This window comes from Typopeltis vanoorti, chromosome 7 (genome assembly GCF_054136105.1).
Source record: "Typopeltis vanoorti isolate ZY-2024b chromosome 7, IOZ_Tvanoo_1.0, whole genome shotgun sequence".
Taxonomy (NCBI): domain Eukaryota; kingdom Metazoa; phylum Arthropoda; class Arachnida; order Uropygi; family Thelyphonidae; genus Typopeltis; species Typopeltis vanoorti.
Window position 1 is genome coordinate 25,384,836 of NC_143555.1, and position 18,784 is coordinate 25,403,619.

Consider the following 18,784-nt stretch of genomic DNA (forward strand, 5'->3'; position numbering starts at 1 on the left):
TTGAACTAATTGTTTTTATCTTATAAAAAGCTTGGTGTCGCACGGATTAGATCGTCGGCTTGTCGAGAACTCCTGAAAAGATCAGTATTATTTTGTGTTAACATTAGATATTTTACCAGAATTTTAAGTAGTATTGTTTGCTTTTTGTTTCTTGGTGTGTCTGTGCAATTTTTGCGTGTTTTCTGTTATTTTAATTATTATTTTTAAGAAAAGATAGCGTACACATGGCACCGATAAAGAAAAAAATGGCGGCCAGGTCGCCATGCTTAAGAGTTTTGATGTAAAAGAATTTATGCAATGTGCTGTCTGTGAGATGTATGCCTTGCGAAGAGCGGTAGGAGTCTGGTTAGAAAGTGATAGTGGAGTTAATATGTGTAGAAAGTGTAAAGAGAATGAGGACTTCAAGCGTGTTTCGTGTATCGAGACTGATATCGTTAACGGTAGTCAGAATGTAGAAAATGGCGGTGTACTAGAGAATTGCGTGGTAGTGCCAGATATGTGTGAGAGCGTCGCTGAAAGTGTAAATGAAGGTAGAAACACCGAAGGAATGGATGATTTGATCGATAATGAAAATGGTGAGATAAATGCGAGTAGCGAAATTGCCCGTTTAAATGGCGCGATACACAGAGCCAAACGACAACTAGAGCGTATGCAAAAATGTGTGTTGAATGTACCGACAAATAACCGGCGGAAGTCTGTGACGGCAAATAATAGAATGTACGTAAACGTCAATAAAATGAAGGAGCGAGTGCTGTATGGGGATTCGCTATTAAGAGGCGTAATAATTGAGAATTTAACGAAGTCGTACCAGCCGGGTGCGAACATAAAGGACGTCAGCGAATCTATTCGACTGCAAAAACAGAGGGTGAAAGAGATGATAATAGTGGCAGGAACGAATGATTTGAAAGAGGACAAAATGGAAATGATAGAGGATGTGAGGGAGTTGTTTGAGGTAGCAAAAGAGAAGAGTGAGAGAGTTAGGATGGTGAGTATCTTACCGCAGTATGACAGCGAAGTGTTTAGAAGGAGGGCCATAATTGCCAATGACTTTATGCGTGGGTTATGCATGGAGAGTGGTGTGGAATTTGTGGATGTGTGGAATGAGTTCGATGGGCGAAAGGACTTATATAAGATGGATGGGTTACATTTGAATGGAGTTGGTGTACGGAGACTTGAAAGAGTGTTGATGAATGATGTGGAAGTGGATGTACAGACTCAGGGAAACTAGATTTATTAAGAGGGGGGGGGGTAGATATGCAGACTTTAGGGGGGGCAGTTAAGTGTATGAATGAGTATATTATGCCCGGGCGAATACGACGGACAACAAATCAGAATGGGATAATTAGTATAAGGAATCAAAGTAGGGATGGGACAAATGGGCTTCTGCGATTCATGTACACTAATGCCAGGAGTATTAGGAACAAGAAGGAAGAGTTTTTGGCCATGGTTGACACTTCCAGGCCACAAGTTGTCGGTATTAGTGAAACATGGCTGACAGAAGATGATAAAGCTAGTGGGATTGAATGCGATCGGTATAGCGTGTTCAGGAGTGACAGGGTGAATAAAAAGGGGGGAGGAGTGTTATTGATGATAGCTGATGAGCTTCAGCCAAGGAGTATAGAAGTTGAACTGCAAGATGGGGAAAAAAGCACATTTGAGGCTGTTTGGTGTGAGATACAATCTAGCAGAACAAAATATACAATTGGGTGCTGCTATAGACCGGGTGATGGAGTGGATGGTGGGAATAGTATGCATAAGCAAATAGAAGAAATGAATGGAAGGAGGGTAATTATTATGGGTGATTTCAATTATGGTAACATTGACTGGAAAGAGGAGAGGGCACATGGGAGGAAGGAATTGGATTTTATGCAGTTATTAAGAGACAACTATCTTCGGCAACATGTATTGGAAAATACCAGGGGGCAGAGAGTGCTGGACCTAGTAATTGCAACTGAGAATGTAGCTGTAACGAACATGACCATGTTGCCACCAATTTGTGAGAGTGACCATAAGGTCATGACTTGGGAGGTGGCTAAAGGAGTCGAATTTACAATTAAGACAGGGTATATGTGGAATTACCGGGCTAGTAAGTATGACAAGCTTAGGTGTGTGCTTGGCTCAATGCCATGGCATGTAAAACTGCAAGGGCTGGATGTTGATGGTGCATGGGAGGTGGTTAAGAACTGTTTGCAGGAGGCAATGGTTGACTGTATACCAAGAGTCCGAATAATAAATCAGGTAGGGGTTACATGGATGAATAACACTATTAAGCTTGAGCTGCAAAAAAAGAAAGAATTGTGGAGGGAATTTAAGGAGAAGGGTGACCATCAGGTGCATGAACAGTATAAAGCTCAGGCCAGGATGGTAACAAGTGTGGTAAGAAAAGCAAAAGCAGATTACGAAAGGAAATTGGCCATGCAGGCTAAAGAGAATCCCAAACAGTTTTTTCAATATGTTGCAAGTAAAAGGAAAAATGCTCATGGTAGAATGATCTTAAAAAATGCTGAGGGTAGGGAGGTAACTGAATCAGTCGATGTTGTGGAATTACTGAGCGAGCACTTTGCAAGAGTATATCATCCAGGTGGTGGCTTTGCGGAAATGGAGGAACCAACAGCTTATACTGGAATTGTGACGAATGAGGTAGAGGTAACTAGTCTATTACAGAACCTCAATGTCAATACATCTGTGGGATTGGATGGTATACCAGCTCGTGTCGTACGTGAAGCGGCCAAAGAATTGTCAGTGCCCTTGACCATTATGTTTAATTTGAGCCTCAGGACTGGGTCAGTCCCAAGGGGGTGGAAAGAGGGGAAAATAGTTCCACTGCACAAAGGTGGTTCCAAGGCTGCTGTTGAAAATTACCGGCCAATCAGCATAACAGGAATCATTATCAAGGTCTTAGAGAAAATAGTCGAGGAAAATACAAGATTGGATAGAAGAAAATGGGATACTGTATCGGGGACAGCATAGTTTTGTGAAGGGTAGGTCATGCCTCAGTAACTTGCTCACGTATTATAACACAGTGACGGCTGAACTGGATAAGGGTAATGGGTTTACAGTGATTCTGCTGGACCTTGCTAAGGCCTTTGACAGGATACCACATGGAATTCTAATCAGTAAATTGCAGCATATGGGAATGGACATAGGGTTGGTGAGATGGATAGGAGGGTGGTTGACGGAGAGATATCAGAGAGTGGTTTACTCAGGAGTGGAGTCCACAAGACGGCCTGTGACTAGTGGTGTACCACAAGGATCTGTTCTTGGACCACTGCTGTTTAATTTGTTCATAAATGATATAGGAAAGGATCTGAGAGGAACAGTTCATTTGTTTGCGGATGATGCGAAGTTGGGTAGGGCAATAGTGAATGCAGATGACGTCAAAATTTTGCAGGATGATTTGGATAGATTGGAGGTCTGGGCTAGGGAGAATGGATGTCAATTTAATGTGGCAAAATGTAAGGTTATGCATTTTGGGGTGAAAAGATGGGAGGCAGTTTACTGCATTGGTGGAACCGTGCTCCAGGAAATTGATGAGGCACGAGATTTAGGAGTGTTGGTGGATAAGGAATTGAAATTTAGGGGACACATTGCAAAAGTGGCCAAATCAGCTCATCAAATCACTTGGTTGCTGAAGAATACGTTGACAAGCAGAGACAAGCAGGTTATTGTTCCTCTGTATCGAGCCTTGATAAGACCTCATCTCGACTACTGTGCTCAGATTTGGTCACCTAGGTTTCTTCTTGATGGGGAGGAGGTGGAGAGGATCCAGAGGTGAGTGACCAAGATGATAGCAGGTCTGTGGAATGAACCGTATGAGAACAGGTTGAGGATTTGTGGGTTGCAAAAATTGGTTGATAGGCGGAGGAGGGGTGATATGATTGAGACATTCAAATTACTGAAGGGTTTCTATAAAATTAATTCAGAAGATATTTTTGAGAACAGGGCTGGTTGTGGGAGGACTAGGGACATCCATGGAAACTGGGCAAAAGTGTGGTTAGTAAAGGTGTTAGAGCTGGGTTCTTTACTTTTAGAGTAGTGAATGAGTGGAATGCGCTCCCTGAGTCTGTGGTGGATGCTGTGACAGTGAATGAGTTTAAGGCGAGGTATGATAGATACTGTATGAATGTCGAATAGTTGTGATGAAAATGATTTGGGGCCTCCCTCGATGAGTCTAATGACTCCCTGGAGTTGCCCGTAATAATAATAATAACTGTAATAATACCAAGAAAGAAAAGAAGGGGAGGAAATCTGTGCAGATGCACAGATTAACTTGAAGTAAGCCTGAGAGCAGTAGATTTTTCATATTCATATATCAGTGGCATATGCAAGCCACATCAATTTGACCGTATGATTGCATTTTTATTGATGTATGAAAGTTTTAAGAGTGCATAGCACATCAGCTCTCATCTTAATTGATCCAGTGCAAATAATTGTAGGATAACTCTGAATACTTTAATTTATCAATTAATATACTTTTAAATATGGAAAGCATAAAGGTCAATGAACAATAGCTGTGATTCATGCATGGCGTTTATGTGAGAAGCACAGGGGGTGTTACGCTTCATGGTGAGATTAGATTATCATTGGCAAATACCAAAGTGAGACACAGACTATTTGAATTTTGATACGATTTTTAAATACAGCCTTATTATTACATGATACCTCCAAGGAGTCTAAAGACTCATAGGAAGGCACCTACTCTACAACATTCCATCCATCAACTATCCACCACCACTGCTATTACTTTTTGTTTATAAATTGTGTGTTCTCAAGGCCAGTTTGTCTCCATATAATATGCACAGAAACAGGAAAAAGTAATCACTTGGAAAATTATTATTTTTCCAGATTGAACTAAAGAAACGCTGAAGTAACTCATTTTATTTACATATAAATAAGTTCCAACCTCCTTCGACTATAATTATATAATCCATGAAAGCTCTGGCAGAAAACAAGACAGTACATCTTCAACACTGTTTCTCATTGTAAATATGGGCAAAAAAGTTATAAATTATAAATATATATTAAAAACTTGTCTACATCAGAGTAATAAACACATCAGTTCACACTTCACACATGCAAAACAGATGAAACTCAGAAAACAAAAAAAGCAACTCATGACAAATTGCAATGTTCAATTGGATTGCTTCACACAATAACCAATCACAGCCACTAACAACTTCTGGATGCTATTGTCTCAGCGCACACACACACACCCTGCCTCGCTTTCTGGGTTGTTTAAAACCACTGGAACACTAAGAATTTGACATGTGGACCATCTACACATCTGTTTAAAGGGCTCAAAGGTGTCCATATTTGTGACCACACTCCCAGTCTATTAACATGAATGTGATACAATGTTTATGCATCAAAACTTCTCTTCATGAGCATTAGTATAGTGTTTAATTTTAGGAGGAAGCCAGCAAACAATTAGGGGAGTCTTTAACAGGAATAAATGCAAAAATATAATAGTGGTGAAACTGCTATTCCTAGGTGTGCATCACATGCTTAGCGCACCCTGAATATATATATAATTATACTGCATGCTGTAGTTAAGATAGTGGTGAAAAAATAGAGGAGGAGTACAATATAAATTACAATCTTGCTATACTAGACTGTAGTAATTTTCTTCTCACTTCTCTTATATTTCCCTCATGGTTGTCTTTTGTTCTGCACCTACCTTTTTATAATCTGTGGAAAATTTCTTCTGCATTAATCTGGTACAAAATGTTCACCAATTTATATGTTGTAGTCCAATCCCTACTTCCTCTGTTCACAAAGCTTTGGCTTCCCTCAGTCTGTGTTTATACACAGTGGTGCACCCAGAGGGGAGGGGATGAAGAGGTCCTGGCACTCCCCAAAGTAAAAGGAAAAAAAACACTAGAAAATTTTCCGAATATCTTTTCCTAATTAAAATTCATTTTTTTATTTATGTTGTGCCGTGTCTTCTATTTCTATACTACTTATGAATGAGTGGTCATATAACATGGGAACACCCTATAGCTCTTGGGAATCACAGCCGCTATGAACACAAGGCGAACGAAGTAGTGCTTGGGCAGACTGAGTGCTACTTCATTTGCCTGAGCTGGGCCAGAGGAGATCACAGGTATCATGTATTGGTGATCATTGCAAATGCTAAATCATAGGTCATATGTGCTACATAGTGTGTATTCCCAAATCGCCTACATCGAATACAGTGTCCATAACTTATCTCCTGAGACAGCTAATAACGTTAGGCTTGATGTTGCCAGTTCACTTTTTAGATCTTTTCCTACCAAAAGAAATCTATCTGCCAGCCCTTAATAAACTACGCAAAGATAATAGCATAGTCATTACTAGGCAATGAAAGTGCTACTGTTATCCTCAATGTCAGCGAATACAATAAGAAAATGAATATCATTCTTAGAGACCGCTCCACCTATAGACCTTTAGATTGTAATCCGACAAAATCACAAATCATGAAATTAAAAAGTCTACTTAAAAAAGTTTCTTCCTGCCCCCCCCCCCCCCCCCCCCATATCACAATAAAACTCAAACCCTTCAGTTTCCATACCCCCCATCCCTGGATCGCTTGCCTAAGATTCATAAACCTAATTTCCCCCTAAGACCCATAGTAAATCCTCGCCACTTACTCTCCATGCTATAAATTATCCACACAGTTACCAAAATCTCTCCCCACTCCCCTTTACTGGTCATGCCATATCATACAGAAAAAAAATTCTTCTTAGTTTAAAAGCTCCATTGAAAATAAAATTGTTAATGATACTGACTGCTATCCTAGTGAGTTTTGACATCACATTGTTCACCAACATTTCCTTATATGAGACCTAATTACTATATATAAAAAAAAAAAAATTCCCATTGATATCATTGATCTATTTTCTTTTGCTATCCATTCCTGTTATTTCTCTTGGAAGAACAAAATTTATTAACATCTGACCTCCATGGAGTCAGAGACTCATCATGGGAGGTACACACTATTGCACACAATGCTCATTCAACTGTGCCTTAAACTAATTCAATGTATCTACATTCACAACACACTCAGGCAATGCATTCCACTTACCAACCACTCTCCATGCAAAGAACCCACTCCTCGCTCCTCTCTTTATACAGTTTCCAGCAATGGCCTCTTGTTCTATCTCCCTCTCCCATGTCAACAACTCCTGACTATTTTTATGTCTCAATCATATCCCCCTCTCTTCCTCCTATTCACAAGGCTCTGCAATTTACATATTCTCAATCTGTCATCATACTCCACATTCCAAAGACCACTGACCACCTTTGTGAATTTTCAATGGACCCTTTCCAACATATCCTCATTCCCATGAAAACCAAGCAACCAAATCTGTGAACAATAATCCATATGAGGCCTTATACAATGGCATCATAACCTTTTTATTTCTGCATGTTACAGTCCTCCACATCATTGCCATTATCTGATGTCATGCTTTCACAACTTGTGCAATACGGTCCCTGAATTTCAGGTCCTTGTCCATCACTACTCCTATTTCCTCTACCTCCTTTAAAGTTTCTCCACAAAGTGTGTATATATTGCTTACCAAATTTCAAAACCTTTCACTTTGCAACATTGAACTGATAGTTCCACATACCTGCCCATTCATGCAGTCTATTCAAATCCTGCTGCAAGGCCATAATACCTGCTTGACTCTGCATTGCTCTTCCCAGTTTTGCCATCTGCAAACCATAAGCTAAAACCCTCCCAATATCATTAACATACAAACTCAACAATGGTCCCAAAACTGATCCCTGCAGTGCACCACTGGTGACCTTTCTCTTTCAGGATATTGCATCCCTATATACAACTTTCTAAGACCTCTCTGAGAGCCGGTTACTGATCCAACTCATAAGTCTGTTATCCGATTCATCTGTTTCAATTTATTTAACAGCTTGTCATATGGCAGTCTATCAAAAACTTTCACAAAATCCAAGTACGTCACTGTATATGCATTTCCCCTATCAAAGGTATTTGTCACCTTGTTATAGTACATAAGTAAATTAGTAAAACATGATCTCCCCTTAAACTCATGCTGATAAGCACAAAGAATACTGACATTTTCAACCCAATTGGTGAGAAGTATCCTACTTCTCGCCAATCTCTCTGGTACCTTCAACACAACTCCAGACATACAGATTGGCCTCTAATTTGAAGCCAGATCCTTATATACTACTTTCATGCAGTGGATCAATTTTACCTATTTTCCACTTTATGGAACCTATGCTGTTGTAAGACTTATTAAACAGGCATGCCAATGCTACTGCCAATTTCCTTAAGACAAGTAGTGATATGTTATCAAATCCCATTATCTTATGGACATCAGGTGTTACGTCGTTGTTTTCTTAAATATTTTACCTCTATTGTTCTCCTACTGAGATCTGGCTTCTAAACTGACATTCTGGGGCCATTTCTCTTTTCGAGCTCTGACGAAATTTATTTCTTAATGCGGCACCTGTCAGAACTCTAGGATAGATATTCTTATCTGAAGAAACTTTCCCAGAATTCAAGTAATACCTTACATAAATTAAGTAGTTAGGTAGATTGAGTTCTCAGTATACAGTCATGGCCTTGACAATATAAAATCCCCCCTTTTCCTCTAAACGTAGGTTCGATATTTTTGCGAGTGGTAAAATTCAATCTCTTACTCGGACAAACTCAGGTGTACATGGGAAAATATATTTATTATTTATTTAAGAACATTATAATTTAAACAACACATATAATCAAGCAAATCAAGGTTAATACTAAAATACAAGTAAAGCAGGGTAATAATAATCAAACAGACAGGCTATTCAAACATTCATGAGAATCTTATGTTCATCTATATCACAAACATGGATGTCGGTATTAAACTAGATTACTTCTACAAACAACCCATACACATTAAACTTGATCTCGACAACTTATGAACGTAGACTACCAGTCCAATTCGATTAACATAACACAGGAAACTGTCTCAAAAATCTCTCTCTTCTTTTCTAAACTCCGTCCATTTTACACCTTCGTCACCAATAAATAACACATAAAAGGGAAGATTTTTACATTACCACCTTGTAAGATGTTTTCTCGATCCTTCTGTCTGTTCTTTGTTATAGATTGTCCCTCTGTATGATGGATTGCCACCACGTGGGATTCACGTGCTTGTCCCGAATTAGCCACTTGTTTCTTCTGGGCTTACAAACTCTTCGTGTTGCTGTTTCTAACACGATTTACCTTCAAAGGAATCCTTTGCTGCTTTCTCATAGTTAGATCCACACCAATGGTCTGAAACTCGAATACTGCCGTCATCTTGTGCTATTTTTTCTTCGATTCGTGTCAGCAACCGGAAACATACTGCCACTTTGCCATCTTCACACGTCTTGTCGGGTATCAGGCATGCTGATCCCCTCGGGAACTTTGAGCAGGAGATCCACGGGGAGGGCACACACAACTGGGGAACACCACAGTAACCAGGAGAAAAATGTAAAAAGAAGCAGAAAAAAAAGTCCTCTCTCAATGATGTGAATCCGTTTTAAATCCCATTATAGCATCCTCTTTCCACACCCCAAACTTGTCCATGACGCTCTCCCATTTGCTGTCACGAAGTGACATTACCTCCTTGCTGTACGCGCATCGCTTTTTTTTGGGGAACACAAATTTCTTGTGCCTTCCACAAATGCCTACTCATCGCTCGTTACATCATCTTTGGTGGTCAAACCGCAACCTTTGAACTTTCATTTGCACGATGATACACGACTTTATACATGGCATATTTTAACATTGATGTTTTTGACAAATTAAGATTCCATCTATTTTAGACAATAACCTTAAACATAGTACAATTTAATATTTACTTCCTCCTTCGATTTCATTTTAATTTAAGATTCAACCTCTTCTTTTATATTTTAATTCCCTTTTAAGCAAAGTTAATATCTGCATCTTCACATATTATATCTGTTTTACCAAGAGTACAAGTTTGCTTTTGCTTGATATTGTTCTTCTTGTTAAATCTTGAATGGAGCCCATCATTCAAGATCTAACACAGGATTATTTTTTTTTTCCCTGAAATATATCCTGCTCATTCATAATTAAGCCATCCTCTATTATGTTCCCTACACTTAAGTTCCTCATGATTCCACCCTGATCAGGATGAAACACCCTTATAAATTGATCACTGAATACCTCAACAATGTCTTTTGCAACAGTCATCTTCTACCATTTTCATCCATTAACAATCTTCCTATGATCATTCTTCCTTCTACTTGCCACATATCTAAAAAAAATTCTCTAGAGTTTTTCTTTGCCTGATTTCAAATTTCTGTTCCTACTGCACTTTTGTTTTACTTACTGAGTCACTCTCCTAGCTTGTTCTTTATACTCTTGTAACTGATTATTCATTATTCATCCTGTACTGTCTCAAAAGTAATTTCTTTTTGCAGATTTCATGCCTAAGCTCAACATTCATCTATTTTACACCTACATTATTCAGTATTTTTAGAAATACATTCACACACTGATGCTGTTATGTATTTCTTTGTCAGTTCTCAAGCAGCATTTATTTCCTTACCACTCAACTCCTCATTCCATGCTATGGTGCCAAGCTGTCTCCTAAGCTTGTCATAATCACCAGCCTTATAATTCCACATATGTCCTTTCCTCACATAAGTCTGCATATGGCCAGCTACAACCCAAGTGATCACTTCACGATCACTCTCACCAACTGGAGGAAAGTGTGAAACCCCCACTCACAATTATATCCTCTGATGAAATTAACAGATCTAAAACTCTCAATCATCACATGCCCTCCTTTACATGCTGCCTAAGATAGTTATCTCTCAAGAACTTGAGAAATTCATTTTCCTTATTCCAATCTATACAGCCATAATTAAAATCACCCATAATAATTACCCTCCCTTTGTTCAATAATCCGAGTTGTTCATAAATTTCATCACCACCACCCTCCATGAGGTCTCAACCCCCCCCCCTTTGCCAATTTTTTATGGAAGATTTTCAAACACAAGCTCTTGACTCAGTCCTTCTCAAACCTTCTATCTGTTTGAGAAATGTAGATGATATCTTTTTTATTTGGTCTCATGGCACAGACATTAGATACTTTTCTATGTCACCTCAGTAGCCTTTATCGTAGAAACCAATTTACTATGGAAAAGGAAACAAATAAGAGTCTTACATTTCTAGACACCTTAATCACCTGTAATATTTGTGCTATTTCTTGTTAATTATATTTATATTTGTTCCTTTCTTATTCTTACTATTCCTTCTTACTGTTTCATAGTATGTTTATCTACCTTTCGCACTACAGGTCTTATGCCTATGGATACTAGAAAATTTATTTTATTGAGACTGCACCACTAATATCTTTTAACTGCCATAAAACTCAGTAATACAGCGGGTTGATTTCTCTCTCTTTCTCTAACACAAATTCCTTCAGTAAAACTTGACGCAAACAGTCGTGGTCTATTTGCACTTAACTATATGCTTCGGCTATCTCACTTGGTTTCCCGCTCACAAGTCCGATAATTTTTTTAGGAACAGGGCATTGTAAAATAAACAATCGGGCGGCACTCTATTGACATATAATTAAAACACATTTGTTTACATTTTAAAATAAAGTACATTAAATAAGCGATAGGGAGGTTACTCTTCTCTACCTGTCCTTTATGCTTTTGGTATAAAGAAACAAACCTTTTCAATATTAAATGACTGTACAATATAATTACTCTGTTACTTTTCTGCTTAAGAAAACCAATTTGCTGAGACTAATTTACTCATAAAGAGATTAACTGGCTATGGCAAGTTATCTTACAATTAATATTCCAGTTAACAACAAATCAGAGGACTCTCTTATAGATATTGCTTATTACTATATCTTATCAGTCCATCTATGACATAGCTCCTAGATTACAAAAAGAATGTACATTAAAGGTTGGAACACACTCACGGAGGCTCTTTGTCACGACACCTTCCAAAGGTCTTGCATCAAAGTCTCTATGATTCTTCTTTCATCTTAGGCCTTGCTTCAGGGGGGCGTTTCGTCGGAGTATTAGCGGTTCTTGGACTGAAATTTGCCTGGTACTCAAAAGCTCAGGCAAGAAGTTTCAGCATACATGCTTGAAGATCACTCTGTGGCTTTTGGCTTCGGTTGACTTCCCACAACACTAGGACATCCCACCGGCACTTGGCATCAGCTGTTCTCCCAATTTTTTCCTCTGGGTCCGATTGCTTCTGGTTCTCCACCAACTGCCTCTGGCTCTCTTCGGTAACAGTGCTTCACCACTCCAGCTTCGGTAACTAGACCTCGCCTCTGCTCTTTTGGCAACTGGATCTCGGCTCTCCTCTGTCAGCAACTGGACCTTGCCTCTTCTCTCTCGGCAACTGGACCTCGACTCTCCTCACAATGCTCGGCTCAGTGCCCTTTTATTTTTGCTTTCTCGGGACCTGCACCAAGGGTTGTAAACCTTTGGTGCAGGTAACCCTTATTACTTATTATTACTGTCATGGAATTGTCATGTTGGTTTCTAATGTTTCTTGGCCACTTCTTAGTTCTCCGTGTGGGATGATGGTGAGTCATTACGACATTAGATTCCCAATGCATCCTTCTATCAGAGTCTCTTCTACCACTGTAGCAATATTTGGCAATGTGCCCAAATTTATTGCATCTATAGCACTGAGGTACTTTCCTCCTTTCAATACATTCTCGTTCAGGGCTCAGCTTTTCCTTGGAGGTTTTTGCCTTGAACTCCCCTAGTTGGTTTAGAATGGAATCAAGTTTCTCCATCAAGGGCTGCTGTAGTCTTTCTACTTCTTTTTTAATATAAGAGTGTATTTCTTCCATGTTAATAGACTCTGCAACACTCAATCTGTTGCAGAGTCTATTTTATTTACTTCTGTGGCCTTATTTTCCTCTTTTTCTCCCTTCAGTTTGTCTTTACTTTTTTCTTTATAATTTCCTGGATTTTTCTCTTACTTAATCTTTCTTAATTTTAATTTTTCTCTTTCTTTCTTTTGATCTGACACTTCTGTAATGTTGTGCAACTGGCTGGCACTAGATGCGGGATGAAGATCGCCTAGCCTTTTTTCTTTTATGGCCTGATAGCATTCTTCTAAGGTGTTTATTTTCCTTTTGTACGCTGTCTCTTTATATTCTTCTCTTACTCCTAACCTGAATTGGTTGAAGACAGCCCAAGCAAAGTGACTCTTTTCATCACTGGACACGTTCAAGCTATTAGCTAACATGAGCAACATATTGTAATAATCAGTGATAGATTCCTTTTTTATTTGTCTACATTTTTGCAGCCTCCATAGGTTTGGACCCACAGTTTTAACTTTGGAAAACTGAGGTATCAGGGTATCCTTGAATTTATTGTATTCCACAGTGTGTCTCAGTATAGGAGAGGAATACAAAAAATTCTTGGCCCTTCCAATCAGTTTATTCCTTAAGATTATTAGAAGCTGGAAATCCGACCAGTTTCCGATGTTTCTTAGCTCTTCTACAAACTTGAAGAAATACAACACATCGTGGTCCTCTCCAGAAAATTGAGGGATTCTGAGGTGAGGATTTACTGTTCTAAAGAATTCTACATCCCCCATCTTGTTAGTACTAGTGGCTCCCAAGTTACTGCTGTTCACATTCATGGTTCTTAAAAAATTTTCTTACACTATATATATATACACACACACATACATCCGACCGGCACTTGGCATCGGCTGTTCTCTCAATTTTTTCCTCTGGGTCCGATTGCTTCTGGTTCTCTGCTGACTGCCTCTGGCTCTCTTCAGTAACAGCGCTTCACCTCTCCTGCTTTGGTAACTAGACCTCACCTCTGCTCTTTTGGCATCTGGATCTCGGATCTCCTCTATCAGGAACTGGACCTCGCCTTTTCTCTCTCTCGGCAACTGGACCTGGACTCTCCTCACGATGTTTGGCTCAGTCCCTTTTTATTTTTGCCTTCTTGGGACCTGCACCAAGGGTTGTAAACTCCAAAGAAATTGGAAGTTCACCTTGATCTTTTTTTGTTAAGGCCGACCCATTCTTTTATCTCCTCTGTGTGCTCTTTTTTTCCTTGTTTTATCGGGGAGCGGAAACTTCTCTGAAACTAGCAGATCTCTTTGATACTAACTTTGAAAGTGTTCATGCGCAGAGCTCGTAAACAACTTTCTTGTGCTCTTATACATAGCTATTATACAAAACTTCCAATGGCAAAGCATTGCCTTTGTTTTTGACATTCTAGAAACTTTATTTAAAACAGTAAATACAATTAATTCCCATAGGGTTATTTACATTAATCTTTAACAAAAAATACATAGAGACAAACAAAGTTGTTTTTGTAATAGTTCTCATGAGAGAACTTTTTTTACCTCTGTAAAAATCAATGTAAAGTGCTCTGGTATTTTTAAGCTACATAGTTTTACACACCCACCTACCTAATGGTAACCTGTCCTTTTCAGTATATAGGAAACTCACTTATACATTTACAAACTTTCCCATCATCTCCCCATCTCAACAATATGGTGTCATAAAAACACTGACCCATTGAGCTTTTGTTCCAATGAGACCTCAATCATATACACCACATTTTTCTATCTAATGGTTACAATTTCCACAATATCAAAAAAATAACCATTTACCCAATCCTTGACCCTCTCTTCAGAAAGATTTTACTAATGCTATCACCATCCCCTATGTCCTAAGCATATCAGATAAAATATCCAGAATCTTAAAGAAATACAACCCCTGCACCACTTTCAAGCCCCACTAATGACAAATTTTCTCCACTGTCAGTTCCAGGTGTATATAGAATTCCTTGTTCCTGCAAGTTGGCCTACAGTGGACAAACAGGAAGATCAGCTACTGTCTGAATGGAAGAACATAAAAATTACATCTGCAGTCATGACTGTGGTCAATCTGGCTTTGCAGACCATGCTATGAATACTGCTCACAGACTCGATTGAAAAAAGACATCATGCTCCATCACAGTGAATTTAAAAGAGAAAGATTATTTTTAGAATTTCCTGCTGCTCTTAAAAATCAGCCTAATCTAAATAAATATGGTTGCATAAAACTTTCCAAAATATGGGAAACACTAATACTTTCAGATTCTAAGTTTACATCCTACGAGGGCGGTCTGAAAAGTTCTCGGCCTAACAACGAAAAAACGAATTTATAATTTCAAAATTATTTTTGTTTTTCAACATAATCTCCCTTAAGATTAATGCATTTATTCCAGCAATGCTTCAATGCCATTATCCTATCTTTGTAGTGGTTCTTAGTAAGATCTGCAAAATACCTATCTGCAGCTGCAATCACCTCTTTTTTTGAAGAAAAACGCTGACCAGCAGGGAAGAGTTTTATTTTTGGAAGTAGTATTTTTGGAATTCTACTTACTTATTACAATAAAGTGACAGCTTCCTTGGACAGAGGAAAAGGATACACAGTAATATACTTGGATTTCGCAAAGGCTTTTGATAGACTACCTCATAATAGGTTTACAGTCAAACTAGAGTAGATGGGGTTGGATATTAGATTGGTGCATTGGATTGGAGACTGGCTATCTGATAGGTATCAAGAAGTTGTGTATTGGGGAGCGATATCCAGGAAAAGGTAAGTCACTAGTAGAGTGCCACAGTGGTCTGTTTTAGGTCCATTACTGTTTAACTTGTATATTAATGATATAGGTGAAGATTTGGATGGAGATATTCAGTTGTTTGCAGATGATGCAAAGTTGGAATGAACCATGAATTGTAATGAAGATGTTGTGGCCTTACAGGAAGACTTGAATAGATTGAGTGATTGGGCATGGAAATGGGGATGTGAATTCAATGTTGCAAAATGTAAGGTTTTAAAATTTGGAAAACAAAGATGTATGCAGAATTTATGCTTGGTGAGAATACATTGTTGGAAGTAGAGGAAATAAGAGATCTGGGGGTGATAGTGGATAAGGATCTAAAATTTAGAAGTCAACACAAAGGCTTCTGGGAATGATGTGGTGGACACTGACGTGTAGAATTAGGGAGATTCTTGTTCCGTTGTATAAGGCTTTGATTAGGCCACACGTGGACTATTGTGCCCAGATTTGGTCACCGGGTCTTCATAAGGATGAAGAGATGTTGGAAACGGTCCAAAGGAGACTGACTAAGGTAGTTTCTGACTTCTGGAATGTCGAGTATGAGGAAAGATTGAGAAGATGTAATTTGCAGAGTCTGGTGGACAGGAGGAAGAGGGGAGATATGATAGAGACCTACAAGTTGGTAAGGGGTTGTTATAGGATCAATTCTGGAGAAATTTTACAGAGAATAGTGGGAGATCAGGGCAGAACCAGACATCATCCCTGGAAACTGTATAAAGAACGTGTGAGTAGGGGAGTGAGAGGCAGGTTTTTTTCGTGTAGAGTTGTGAATGATTGGAATGCCTTGCCTGAGAATGTTGTATCTGCAAAGAGTTTGAATGTGTACGATGAGCTGTGTGTGTGTGTGTGTGATAAAAGGAGACCTCCCCAGATGAGTCTTTGACTCCATGAGGTCTTGCGGTGGTAATAATAATAATAATGATGCATAATGCTATGCATTAAGGGAAGGCCACTCTCCCTTAATGCATAGTATTTATGCTTCTCTTAGTATCGCCACCTCTGGGTCCTGGCTCCCACTGATGAGACCTCAATAATCCACCTTTACCACAAGTTGCCTCAGTCCTGAAGATACTTCAGGCACAAACTTTTTTGCTTATATTTGGATAAAGGATTAAACTAAATTTATTATATTCTAACCAAGTGGGAAAAAAAACTTCCAACATCTTTCTTTAATCTAGAGTTATTTAATAATAAGGTGAAACACCTTTTGGAAACTTGTATAGGTAAATATGAATTCTCCATTACTTCCACCTTAGTATCACCCGCAAGGATCACTACTGGCCCCAATTCTGTTTTCGATATTTATGGCAGATATTCCACACAATCCAATGTCATCTATCTTGGCCCCCTCTATGCTGATGACACAGCGATACCAACCAGATCTCTTTGCCCACACCTAGTCACCAAAAAACTCCAGAAAACCTACAAATATTAGAAAAATGGTTCTCCAATTGGAGATTACAAGTAAACCCCTTGAAGAGCATAGCCGTGCTCTTCTCCAGAAGAACAGTATCTCCTACGGGGACATCTTCCTGTTTAACACCAAAATTCCTTGGAAAACAGAAGTCAGATATCTTTGTGTACTACTGGACAAAAGACTAATCTTCAACCACCACATCAAGGACTCCTGCGCATAGGCATCAAAAGCCATCACCCAGCTCTATCCCCTAATAAAAAGAAACAAATTGCATACTAGAATCAAACTGCTCTTCTACAGACTGATGATTCGTCCTATAATCACATATGCTTTGCCAGCATGGAGCCATACTACCAATACTAATATCCTCAAACTGCAGCAAGTGCAAAACAAATGCCTTCGTGTGATTCTGAATTCCCCATGGTTTGTTAGAGATGTTCGACTTCATCAGGACACTGAGATCCCTTATATCTACTCTTTCCTTTAGTCTCTTGCAGCAAAGTATTTCCTAAAATCGTCTACACATCCCAATTCACTGGTGCAACAAGCTGCTTCTGCCTATGATGAAACAGATCTCTACAATCACAAAATACCTAAAGCCATCCTGATTTCAAGAAATGACCTATAATTCCCTTGCCCTCTCAGGACGAGCATATTGCTCATAAACTTTTTCCTTCACTATATCCATTCAGTCAGCGAGAATATGAAACGCATCTTGCTTCACCCTTGGAGTCAGTAAAGTTGAAGTTGACTTAGTATCACCACCTCTGGGTCTGGCTTCCACTGACAAGACCTCAATAAAGGTTGAAACCAGTCTGGGTAGTGGCCCTTCCCTTAATACATAGCATTATACATGTCTGCAAGGAGATGTGCTTTGCGTTATGGAAGATAGTAAGACAAGTGATGAGAGTTTAGTCCACCTTTCCCACAAATTGCCTCAGTCCTGAAGATACCTCAGGTGCAAACTTTGTTTGCTTACACTTGGATAGAGGATTAAACTAAATTTATTATAGTCTAACAAAGTGGGAAAAAACTTCAAACATTAACACTCTATATTAGAAAGTGCAAGAAGACTGACTAAGATGGTAACTGGTCTTTGAAATGTAGAATATGAAAACAGATTGAGGAAATGCAATTTACAAAGCCTCATGAATAGGAGGGTATATGATTGAGGTGTTTAAGTGAGTAAAGGGTTGTTACCAGATTAACATGGAAAAAATTTCCCATAGAATAGGAGAAAAACCAATGTATTCTCTGAAAACCTGTATGAAGAGGGCATATTGGAGCAATTTGTTTGTATGGAGAGTGTTTGGTGGGTGCAGTGGCATAGCTAGGGGGGGGGGCGGTCTGCCCCGAGTGGCACTTTGAACCTTTTTGAACTTTTGCAGTTAATTCTAAAATACATTCTCGAGAACTTAGTTCCAACTATTGCAATACTACTGTGAATTTTCCTCACAACTGCTGAAGTGTTGCTAGTTGTGAGAGGAGTTTTTCGAAATAAAATTGATTAAGAATTACCTACATTACTAAGAAATAGACTTCGCCAATGTCATCGATTTTGCTAACAGAAAAGCAAGAAAACTAACATTTTAGAATGTTGAAATAAAGTTTTACTTCAAAACTAAACATAGTATTTTAATTTATTTCCCTATACGTCATTTTGACTTTTCATAGTATTTTTGGTGTGTATTGAGAGGGGAGGCGAACTCAGGGACCTCCCCGGGCGGC

At 38.9% G+C, this 18,784-nt stretch overlaps 1 protein-coding gene across 10 annotated transcripts in view; it reads left to right on the plus strand.

Moving 5' to 3' along the window:
* The window catches only part of LOC150104529 (lachesin-like), a 1,086,504-nt gene that overhangs the window by 978,815 nt on the left and 88,905 nt on the right, over nucleotides 1-18,784 (plus strand). The gene's annotated exons all lie outside the window — the stretch shown is intronic.